Genomic DNA, 11,737 nt, shown 5'->3' with positions numbered 1-11,737 from the left:
CTGTGTGCTGTTAAATGCACCAAATGCAAACTGGCACCAGGGCAGAATTAACATCCCAGATCCTCATAAGTCCTTCTGTTTCTGCAGTGAACACAGGCACCGCTCACTGTGCCGTGACTTCGGTCTGTCTCCAGGGTTAACGTGAGAAGATAAAGCCTGGAAAGGTCTGTACTGCCAGGCCTTCATGCTTCCAACTACAACACTTCTGCCACATCTGCCAGCAGCACCTGAGATGCTGAGCTGTGCTGTGAGAGGGGAGAGATCCCTTTCCAGGGCACACAAGCAGCTGCTCACGCTTCGGACTGCAAGGGAGGAAGAATGAGAACCCACCAGTGGGTTTTAATGTGGTAATTCCCTTGCATCCCTCAACCAAAAGAGGATGAGAAAAGCTGATGGAAGGTGGCATTTGGCTTGGAATCAGCCTCTGCCTGGGCTGGCCCTGCATCCTCCAGCGTGGCCGTGCCAAGGCAGCGTGAATGCCCTGGCACCGCTTCCCGGCGGTCGCACTGACCTTCAGGAACGGTCTCTGTCTTTTCCCACTGGTGCACAATGGCTCTGCTCAGCTCCAGCTCTCCCACAGAGCCACCCAGGGCCCTGTCCTTGCCTTACCTTCAGCCTTCCTGGATCACCTCTCAGAGCCACAACCCACCCACCCTCCTCTCCCTGGTCACGGTGTCGCAAGCCGCGGCTGTCGCCAAACGTTCCACCCTGGAGGAAACGATGCCTGACTGCTGCAGAAGGGGAGAGGCTGGTGGCTCTGCAGGTAGAGGAGGCATTTTGTGCACCATTTGTAAGGGGAAGCTCACCTTGTAGACGCAGCCAGGAAGGCTTGTGCACATAGAGGTGTTCTTTTGGGCATGCAGCAGGTCTGTGGAGCTCAGAAAGCATGAACTCCCCTTGGCTCTGCTAGGAGGCCACTCTGAGACACAAACTCTCATTTCTCACCTGTGTGATGGGGAAAAAAGGATGTGCTGTGGACTGTACCAATACTGGATCACTATCAGTTGCTTTGATATGGTTCTGAAACATCCTCAGGCCTCCCAGCAGGGAGCTGTGTGGTTCCCCAACCCAGCATCAAGCTGCAGCCATGGTGTGTGTAGGTTTTCTTTCAGGACCAGAGGGAAAGGCATAGGAAGCAGTGCAACATTGATCAGCTTTCCCAGAGGGAGTTATGAGTGCAGCCCTGTGTCTCAGTGCACAGCAGACACACAGGCCACACACATGTAATGATTAAGCCCAGGTTCTGAAACAAAGCTGTGGAGTTAGGGGGAAAAACCCTCTAGGTTTGAACATTTTTGCCTGGCTTCAGTCATAGTTTTGAACTCAAAGCCACCCTATGACTGGGGAAGGTTCAGCACAGGGACCCATTTCATGTCACCTGTACTGGAAACCCTGGCTGTGCAAAGAGCCTGACCCATCCCCTTCCCACTGGTGTTTCTTGCAGCACAGGGGGAAAACTGAGCAGCTGAGGTCATCAGCTAAATCCCAGTTGACACCTGGGTGTGTGCATCAGCACCTGAAAGCTTTGCACAGGGATTTCACCAAACCATTTGCTCATAACAGGACCAATTTTCATGCTGCTGGGCTCCTCCAGTCCTGCTTGGAATCAACAGAAAGCCACGAGAGCAAGAGTGGGGAGAGGAAAGGCTGTCAGACACGGAGTAAAGGTGTTTGGCCTGAAGAGCAGAGAAGTCTATGGGAGGCTTCTGAGAGTCTCATCTGTCTTTGTAGCAGTGTTTTGAGGAAACTGGGACTATTTTCTCTTTCTCCCTTCACCTGCCTCTCTTGCTTTGTTTTTGTAGTGAACCCTCTCAGGTGTTTTGTTCTGCTTTGGAGCTGCAGCTTAAGCTGGGTAACATCACACACAGCCAGCCCAGCTTAAGCACAATGCAACCCACCCTCTAAGGTGTGCCACTGGGAAAGAAAAGGTGAGAAAGGAATAAAGCAAACAGCCCTTGTCCTCCCCACTGCTCAGGTTTCCAACTGCCCAGTTCCAATGCCAGCAGCAGTGTTTCTGTGGGAGCCAGCTCAGTGGCTCCTGGTAGATCTATTGCTGCCTGTGTCCTCGCACTGCACTGAAGCCATTACAAGTGCAGTGAAGCCATTGCAGGAACCTGGGCTGCTTCACTGCCAGATGCAGCTTCTCAAAGGCATTTTCAAAGGGTGGAAGGGGGGATGTCAAGCACTCAAACCCCATTGAATTCCACCTTGATTTGGGCACTTGGCTGCACCCTGTGAGTAACCACAGTGACCTCCTTGAGCTTCCCTCACACACCATTGCTGTCAGCACTACCAGAGCCATTCTGTAAGGGATGAGAGCTGCCACAGACCCAAAGCCATCCCTGTTTATGTTGGGCTTGATGACTTTCAGTGTTCTTTTATTCCCTGTGCTGTTTCCTTTGGGTGTTTTGTTTCATACACAGCTTTGGGAGGCTCTCTAAAGCTTTCTAAGTACAAACCATTGCTTGGCAGGACTTTTCCTGAGCCTGAACAAATCCCTCATTGCTGCCCCAGTCCCAAGGAGGCGTGTGTCCTCTTTCAGAAATGCCTTTGATTCATTTCAGCTGCTCAAGCCCTGACCTGTCTGTGGGATGCTGTGCTCTGGTGCCATGCCAGCGAGCACTGAGGTTCCACTCACCCTCCTTAGGAAGAAGAGAGATGCTCCCAGAAAGGAATTCCTGATCAAATCTACCCTTCCACTACTCTCAGGGCAAACCATGGCAATTGCTTTGGTAGGGTGTTACAGCAATCAGGTTGTTATGGGGTATGTGTGGGTTCTGGCTCCTTCTCTCTGTCCCTCCTGAGCTCTTCCAACCCTGCCAGGGCCCCAGCTATGCTGGGAGTTCCCAGCACTGGGTTGCAGTTGCCTCACAGTGTCAGAAGGGGCCAGATTTTCATGCATGTTGTCGATCTTGTTTGGCACAAACCACAAAGCCCATCCCACAGAGCCCTCCTGGGAGCTGGTTTCGTGTTTCTTTCTCCCTGTGCAGAGTAACCCAGCAAACTTTAACCATTGCTTTGGCTGAGGTAGTCATTTGTGAGCTGCTTGCTCTGTAGCAGCAGATGAGGTTCCCTTGCAGTGCTCCAGAGCTTGGCTTCTCTTTTGACATCGTGAGCATCCTTGTGACATCAGTGGACACTGTAAGCTGGGCTGCAGGGACAGACCCTCACTTCTCCCTGGCCACTAAATCACAATAAAAGGTCCTTGTGATTTTGATCACATCAGCCTGGAATGGATGTGGGCTGTTAAAAACATGCAGTGTTCTGGTGGCTTTTCCAGGCAGGGCTGGCTTCTGCCTGCACCAAATACCTGTCCTCTCCTGGAAAGGTACAGTCTGCTGTGAATAAGCACCTAGCTCAGTGACAGATGGGCTTGTCTTTGATTTATCAAGCTCATGAAAAGGCCCTGGTTAGGTATCAGCAAGCATCTGCTGTAGCTCTGGCCTTGAACAGCCCCACCAAGATCAGGTCCTACAGCACTGAAAGGATCATTAGCTCTGGGGTTTATTTGCCCAGAAATAGGATCTCGTGGTTGCTTATGTGGTGTTTGTGCAGGAAAGTGCACAGAAGTGAGGAAAACTACTCACCCAGCTATTGTTAGAATCACAGGTGGCCTTTCAAGTTGAACCTATAACATTTAGTGCCAATAAAGGGGTAATTTGGTGGTGATGGGGGGGGACACCAACAGTGATTTAACCATAGTACCTGTGGCTGAATTCAGTAGCAGTGTGTGAGACAGTGCCACTGGGTGTACAGACACAAGAGAGATTGGGATATGCTCAGAATAACACAGGAATGACCTGATGTAGGTGAACCTGCTCCTGCAGGGGTTTGGACTGGAGGATCTCTAGAGGTCCCTTCCAACCCCACCATTCTGTGATTCCAGGAGTGACAGGGCAGGGTCACACATTGCTCTGGATGCCCCTGAATACACCACATCCAGTCTGAGTGTGCTGCCTGAGCCTTTGCAGATGGGGAACTTCCATCATGGATTTCTGAGGGAAACCACAAGAAAAAAAGGTTCCCAAGTGTCCCAAACCCAGATTCCTGGCTGCTGGGATGGAGCAAAGCTGCTTTCCTTTGGGTAACCACAAGCACATGGTAGAGGTGATACCAGCAGTTTGGGCCAGGTCTAGGACAGGTGTCAGAGCATCAGGAGAGCAGGGCAAGAGCAAATTTGCAGACAAAGTGTGAGGTTGGGCAGGTGAAGGTCTTTAGAGAGGTATGTGAGGAGCCCAGGCTGGGGATTGGTTGCTCTGGTGATTCTTGATGGAAGGCATCTGGCCAGGCAACGTGGCATCCTCCAGAGGCTGAGCAGCACCTACTCTCCTGAGGAGCTTCCAGGTAAGAAAGCTATTTATCTGTAACCAGGCTGCTGTGTGTCTGTGGTGCCCTGGGGCTGGGGCAGTGGTTTGTTGTGCAAACACAGCGAGGGAGCTGCAGGTTGTGGAGTGTTTGCTGCCCTGACGGGTTCCTCAGCGTGTAGCTGCCTTTCTGTGCTCAGCTTCTCCCTCCAGCACAGCCTGATGGTCCCTTCTGCTGCCCAGAGAAAAGGGGTTTGTGCATGTTGGGGTGCAGCAGGTGTTTTTCTGCTTTGTTTTCCTGCTCTGTTCCAGAGCATGGGCTCACAAACAGACAGTGGTGTGAACAAGGAGGCAGAGGAGTGCAGCGGCTGAGGGAACGTGAGGCTGGGAAGAGGAGGAGGAGGGAATAAACCTCTCACCTTTTATTTAGCTGCCAAGTTAGTGTGATAGTGAAAACAGAACACTCCCCCATGGCCTTAGCTAGAGACAATGGGGTTTAGCAGGGAAGAGGAACCTCTCAGTGCTGCTGCTGGGGTCGTGCCTGAAGCTTCTACAGGAGAAGCCTAATTAAAAGGAGTTAAATGCAGGCTGTGTCTGAGTGGCTTTGCTCAGCAAACAGCCCCAGTTAGCTCAGACTCTGCCTGGTCTGCTGCTTGCTGGGTTTTAAAGTATATTTATAGGCAGTCCTTGTGTTCCCAAACAGTTCTAAAATAGCCCTGGTTTTAGCACCTGTGCTAAGGTATATAAAGGCCAAAGACAAGCAGTCTGGAAGAGCTGAGTGGTATTAACTCATCAGTTTGTTTTCAGGTCTCCCCTTTAACCCCTGTGCTCTCTGCTCTGCCTGTGTCCACTGAAACAGGCTCCCAGCCACCAAAGGGCAGGGAGTGAGGGAGGAGTGAGGCTCACACACAGAAACCCAAAAGGGTTTGTTGTGAGTGGTGTTTGGAAGGCAAATAAGACCCAGCCAGCCAAATGAGGCTGTTTGCTCCTGTGTTTGCTCAGCCTCTCCCTGCCTTTGGCTCCCAATTGGAAGGGACTTGAGGGTCTAATACAGTCTATCAAGTGATTTGTGTTTGGGTATCCAAATTGAGCTGGACTCTTTAGCAAACACCAGGTGCCTTTGGCTCTTCCAACCCCCTTTTCAGACCTGTTGCAAGGTGGTCAGCAGGTCTCAGGGCGTTAGGTGGGAGCCAGGGAGCCAGCCCTCAGGTGCATGGTTTGAGTGAATACTCTTCCTTAAGCTGCTGCTTTAATACTTAAATCCATTTCTTGTTGAGTAAAGCCATCAAGTGATGTGTTCCCAGCTTCTGCACACTAAATGCCTTGAACTTTGCTCTTGAATCAGGCTGTAACAGTTGTGCCAGGGGGTGCTTGTTAAACCTACTGCCTTGACTCCACCTTTTCTTGCCTGGAAGAAGCTGACAGAGGACTATGAGAAGTTTCTCCCAAGCTGAGGTTTCTGAAGGGGAACAGCTGTTACATTTCTCTTTCCTACCACCTAAGTATTGAAACAGCCTCCTACACTGTGTGTGAGGACATAAAGAGCATCCAGGCCACTCTGAGAACAACAGCCTGTGCTTTCATCACATGAAGTGTGTTTCATGCACCAGAGCTTTTGTTGCCTCATCATGTGTAAAAAAGCCAGTATTTAGGAGGGTTCAAGCTGGGTTTTTTCTGCTTAAATGCTTTGATTCATGCAAGATGCTGGAAGAAAATGAAATGCTTTGTCTCAGCTCACTCAGAAGTGTCTGGTTTATTTGTGCTTGTTGTTAAAAGTGTTAATTGCAGGGGAGAGAAGGAGGGTGTGGATCTTTGTTTTTAAACCCCATCCGTTGCTATGCCAGTGTGTGAAACTTCCATCTCACTAAGGTAAAAGCAAACCAGGAGGCTGAATCTTTGGAGTCTACAACAAAGTCTCTTGGTTCTTCTCTTTTGCAGCTGTCTGGACAAGTTATTTGCTGTGTGTGCCTGACTTCTCCCAGTTTGAGGCTGTAGTAGGCAGTGATTTGATTGCAGTGCAGGGGGAGAAGGGGACTGTGCCTTTGTGAGGGTGCAGCTTTACCAGACTGATGACTTGTGCTGCAGCAGTGTGACAGCAAACAAAACCCACCTCTGAATCCCCTCCTAGTGCTCTGAGGCAGCAGGAGAGAGCATCAGTAACACTGCTGGAGGTACTGCAGGGCTGTGTCTGGCGAAATGCTGCCCCTGCTCTGACTGTGCTTGATCATTAAGGGCTGCTGTACCTGTGTGTGTCACCTGTGGGTTTGCAAAGTGTAGTGCAACAGAGCCCTCAGGACTTTTTTTGCTATGCAATAGCACAGAGGTGTCAGCTGCTCAAAGGATGCTGAACTGTATTTAACCTGGGATCACCTTTGAATCCCGAGCGTGTCGAAATGGGAGCTTTGGGGCTTTGGAGGAGCAAATAAGGCTGCAGAAAGATTTCCTTCTCACTACTTTAAGCCCCAATATTTGTCCCTGCTTTTCAAAATCTTCAATACCAAAATGTTTTAAGGGTAACAAAAGGGAGGATCAGAAGCAGATCAGAAGTTTGCCCAATGTCTTTTGGCCTCCTTGTAATGATTTGCTCACAAAGCTTTGTTACCAAAATAAGTCTGTTAGATACCAGGGGGCAAGACATTGTACCTAGAAGTCAGTCCCAGGCACTCTGCTTGGAGTTTTTGTAGCCTTTTGAGTATTGCTGAAGGTATGACAAGGAACTGGAAGGTTCCTACTTGCTTTGCTCTTACAATAAGTCCTCAGTCAACACAGGGAGATGTAATCACAGGAGGCAGACACAGATTGCTTCAGTTTTCCCCTTGTCTGAGCCCAGGCTATTCTGAGAGCAGTTCATTTTCCTGCTCTCTGCTACTGAATTCAGATAAACCTACCCAGGCTGTTCCCTTGGCAATCCAAGTAAGAGAAACAGTGGTTTCCCTGAAGTAGATGTTGCTTTTTTCCTCCCCACTGCTTTCCTCGGGAGAACTGGCTTTAGGATCCCTCCCCCTGTGTGAAGGTTCAGGAGTCATGAGAGAGTATTCAAGTCAGATGGCTCCTTGGCAACACTGAGTAAAAGTCAATCCCTCTTGGATAGGGATTCTTGGGCTGCATTTAAGCTTTGGGCAATCCTGTTTACTTGGTTTTAAACACAGAGACATCTGCATTGCTCCCAAAGAAATTCAGCTCAGAGCTGGGTTGGGATTCAACTCTTTTATTCAACGTACAACTGAAATGCATCAAATTAACAACATGAACCCTGAGGCAGCAGCAAATGGCATGAAAGATAGGAAAGTATCTGTACAACAGCAGCCAGGGAAACTGCCCTTCCCACTCCCACAAAGAGAACAAGGTGTGTGTGTGTGTTTAGGCACACGTGGATCCCAGTGATAGAATCTGTGACAGGAGAATATTCATCAGCTGCATTACAGTAAGATACTGGAAACAGGCTATGCAAACACAGCATTAGGAACTGGAGTCGTGTCTTCATCTTCTTCTCACCTCTGAGATGTTTCTGGCACACTTACCCTTTCAAACTGACTGCACAGGGCAGCTCATGGGATGGGTTTTAACTCCCAGTTTACTCAAGAACACATTTGAATGAAAGGCATGTAGTTCTTGCTTTCACTCCTTCCAGAGCTCATTAGCCAAGAGCAGTGCTGCTGAAAGGTCAATTTCTTTTCATTTCAGGAGACAGCATCACTCCAAAAACCCCCTGAACATCATGGGGAGCATCTCATGGAGACAGAAGCTGCAGCAGGGACCATTGCAGTGAGTATGCAGCTTCTGTAAAGCCCAAAGGGTAAGTGGCCAAAGAGAGGCACACAGAGGAAGGGAAAAGCAGGAATCCAGCAGCTGAAGTTCAGGGATAGCACAGGTAAAAGTGAGACACTGCAGGGGACAGGTCTCTTGATGAGAAACTGCAGGATACCAAAAGAAAGTGCAAGTTCCCACCAAATGGAGGATGAAAAGGAACAGTTTGCAGCCTGCAAAATGAGACTTGCCAGTGTGAGTCATTGTAACCAGGCCACAGATACCATCTTCCCCATCTGAGCAGTTTTGGGCAAGGCCATTTCCTCACTGGGAAATTCCTGACAGTTTAGTGAGGTTTGATGTCTCTGCATCAAACTGGGCTCTATCTTCATTCTCCTGCCTCGAGGCTCATCAGCTGAGCTCATTCCACCAAGCTGCTCCCTCTCACTGCTGGGCTATTGCACAAGGGCTGCTGCATTAAGAAACCCTCTTGTTGTATAAAACACCTTTAAAAGGGGCTCATCTGCTTTAGCTTCACACTGACATCTCTGATCAGTGCACCCTGTTACTACATTTCTATGGCTGAGTCTTGGCCATTTCACAAATAGCTCCCAAACAGAAGCAGCAGCCCCAGAGGACTGACTGGCCCAAGTTTAGCCAGGGAAATGCTCTTCATCTTAACAGCAAGAGAGCCTCAGTGTTTGCTGTTTTCACCCTTATGATGAAGATGTTAAGGATCAGAAACTGCTTCTCCCCCAGCCCTGGCAGTCTCCCTGTCACTGGCAGCGACCATGGTCTCAGCTTGGCTGAGTTCACTTTCTGATGCCTGTGTTGTTACTCCTGCACCCACCAAACTTCAGGGAGGTGTGACAACATGTCCAAGAGTTACTGACACACACACACACAGCTAGTGAGCACAGGAGCTTCATTTCTGAGGAAGGCAAGTTCAGGTAACGCATCCTGACCTACCTACGTGCTCACGCTCACACTATTGACTCCTCTGGTGTCTCTGCTTCTGCAGCCTTTGCAGTACATGGCTGGGTGTTAACAGGACAGATGTAAACCCAGGCAGCTTTCAGGGAGGCCAGGCCAGCAGACTCCATTGGTCCTTCTGAGAAAGGCAAGTGGTTTTGCTCCATGTCTCGGTGCAGCTGAAGGTTGTTGCCGGTGCGATTGACGGCATTACCAGACAGTATTAGACACAAATAGCTAGATCTAACTTTGCCTGGTAAGACAGCAATCAGCAGGCTAAAGGGAACCACCAGCATTAAAGGACTTTCTCCAGGTCCAGGACTTAACTAGAGCAGGGAAAGGCTGAGGGCCTCTCCCTTAAACAAAGCAATAACCAGTAAATATTTAACTTGGAAGGCTGATTAGGAAGCAGCACAAGGATGAAAACACAACTGGTTCCAGTTCACTGGGATGGGAGTTCAAAACAACTGGGAGGAACTTACCACCAGCTCTGTCCAGTGCATCCATCCTGCTGTGAAACTGCTCACCATGCCTGTGTCTGGTGCAGCTCCATCAGTAGTGGCACAGCCAGAGGTGTTTCAGCTGCACCCTACAGACCCTGCCCTCAGCAGCATGAAAACTCCCCTCGGTGAGAGAACTTTCTCAGAATGAGGTCTGATGTAGACCAAGCCTCAGAGAGCTCTTCAACCATCCTAAGAAGCAGTACTGCCTCTGGAATTGCTCATTTAAGTGAGATGAAAATCAGTAGGAGAAGGGGAGGGAGAGAGAGCTACTGAGGCAGAGGGGATTTTCCTGGGTTGCCCCTGGCTCTCATGACTAACTGTGGCTCTCAGACAAGATGGAATGGATGCTCTCCTGAGCCTACATCACCATGGGGGAGGGCAGGGGGGGATTTCCCTGCTCTCCATTTCCCTTCTTTTTTAAGGTGATACTCCTGTGCCTGCCAGAAAAGCCCAATTAGAGTCACCTTCTCTGATTTTTAACGATTTCTTTACTCAGCTCCTCCCTAGGTTAAGGCCCAGACTTTGCTGTAAGAGATGGATGGCAGGTAGGTGTGTGCTCAGATTCATCCCATTTAAATGCTTGTTCAAAGCCAATTTGCAGAGTCACTCAAATTTCACACCATTTCCTCCATCCCTTGGGAAGCAGTTACTTATTAACACGGTGGCTAATCACCACAGAATGCTTCTCTGCTTCTTCCTTCTCTCTCTTTTCCTCCTGAGAGTTACAGCCTGCAAGGGCAAACACCAAATGGAGCTTGTTCCAGAGTTACCAGTGGAGTTAAAGCAGGCACAGCCAGGTCCTTTCAAGCTGTTCCCATTGGAATGGAAACAAGTTCAGGTTATAAACTCACTGGCTCGTTTTTCTCACTGTTCTTGTATTACCTAGTGGCTTCTGGCAAGGCATCACACCCCCAGCCTCCTGCAAAGGGTTCAGAAACCACTCAGAGCTTCCCAGTGGCAAAGGCAGAGGAGGCAGAACTTGCTTGTTTACTGTGGTGCTGCACCAGGTCTGGTTTGGAATGAGGGAGGGGATTAGCATTAAATTGAGGATGAGGAAAATGTTTTGGTGCTGTGATTCAAACCCAAATTGAAGGGGCTGGGGTGAGGAGTGTGTGGTCAAAGTGACCATGGCCTTGGATTTAGCACAGAAAGGAGCTGAACCCCAACAGGTACAACACTGAGGAATCAGTACAGGGCCTGTGCACAATCCCACCTCAAGTTACAGCCCCAGGAGCACTGAAATGTTGTGGCCTTGCAGAAGTGCAGGCAGTACAAACACTCCTTGTGTAAGGATGAGTCTCAGTGGAGTGCTAATGAGTTCTGACATGAATTCTTATTCTCCACAGACAAACCAGGTTGTCTGCAAAAAAAACCCACCTGCCTTGGATGAATCAGGCTGGGACCAGGAGGGATCTGCAAGGTAAGCAAAGCCTGGCCCTGAGTGTGTGCATGCAGTCAGGCAGCAGGCATTACAGGTCACTGAATTAAATAGCATTACATTTAGTAGCCAGATTTGGCCTGCAAACCTCTGCTTTGCTTTAGATCTGTGAGTGATGCCAGCACCTGCTTGCAGAATCAGATCTCTAGTGCAGTGCTGAACCTGTGCCCCTTAACACAAGCAGATGGGGCTGGAGTGGCTGGCTCTGACGTGACACAACAGGTCACCCACAGAATACTCTGCAGACTGAGAGCTCTGCTCAAGCACCTCCTCCTCTCTCACCCCAGGAAACTTGTTTAAATCTGACCTCTGTGTCATTTCAGAGAAGTGCTTGTTTCCTGAAGGAGCTTCTCATCAAACCCTCCTCCATTGCCACTCTCACTGCAGTGCTGTGCTGCTGCAGGAACTGCTACAAGCTCTTGCTGTGCCTCTGGTTGGTTGGGCAGAGCAGGGTAAGTACTCAATCCATCCTTGCCTGCCTTCAATTCCTTTGTTTCTTAATGGAATGGTTGGAGTGATTAACCCCCTGGTCTCTAAGCTGAAAGTGCTGCCTATAACCAGGCAGGTTATAAGGTTGGGAGTTCATAGGCTGTTCAACCATGGAGGTGTAATTGAACTGTAATTGGGGGGAATGACCTTTACACCCAGTCTCCTGCCCTAACCAGCTCTCACAGCCAAGCACAGCAACGTTACCAGCAACTCTTCCAGCCCCCTGGACAAGGGCTGTGCCATGTAAGTACATCACACAGTGTGGAGGGAAGGAAGCCTTGCTG

At 49.6% G+C, this 11,737-nt stretch overlaps 1 protein-coding gene across 2 annotated transcripts in view; it reads left to right on the top strand.

Moving 5' to 3' along the window:
- TNFRSF4 (TNF receptor superfamily member 4) overlaps positions 1-11,410 on the top strand; it is a 53,381-nt gene extending 41,971 nt beyond the window's left edge. The window contains exons 18-20 of one of the 2 annotated variants that reach the window (XM_062012738.1): positions 7,989-8,069; positions 10,873-10,946; positions 11,288-11,410. The gene's annotated coding sequence lies outside the window, so the exon portion shown is untranslated. Of the gene's footprint in view, positions 1-87; positions 642-7,988; positions 8,070-10,872; positions 10,947-11,287 lie in introns of those variants that run through there. The other variant, XM_062012739.1, reaches the window with a different exon arrangement.
- Positions 11,411-11,737: the final 327 nt, after the last annotated feature.

This window comes from Colius striatus, chromosome 21, assembly GCF_028858725.1.
Source record: "Colius striatus isolate bColStr4 chromosome 21, bColStr4.1.hap1, whole genome shotgun sequence".
Classification (NCBI taxonomy): domain Eukaryota; kingdom Metazoa; phylum Chordata; class Aves; order Coliiformes; family Coliidae; genus Colius; species Colius striatus.
This window is presented reverse-complemented; position numbering and strand designations above follow the sequence as displayed.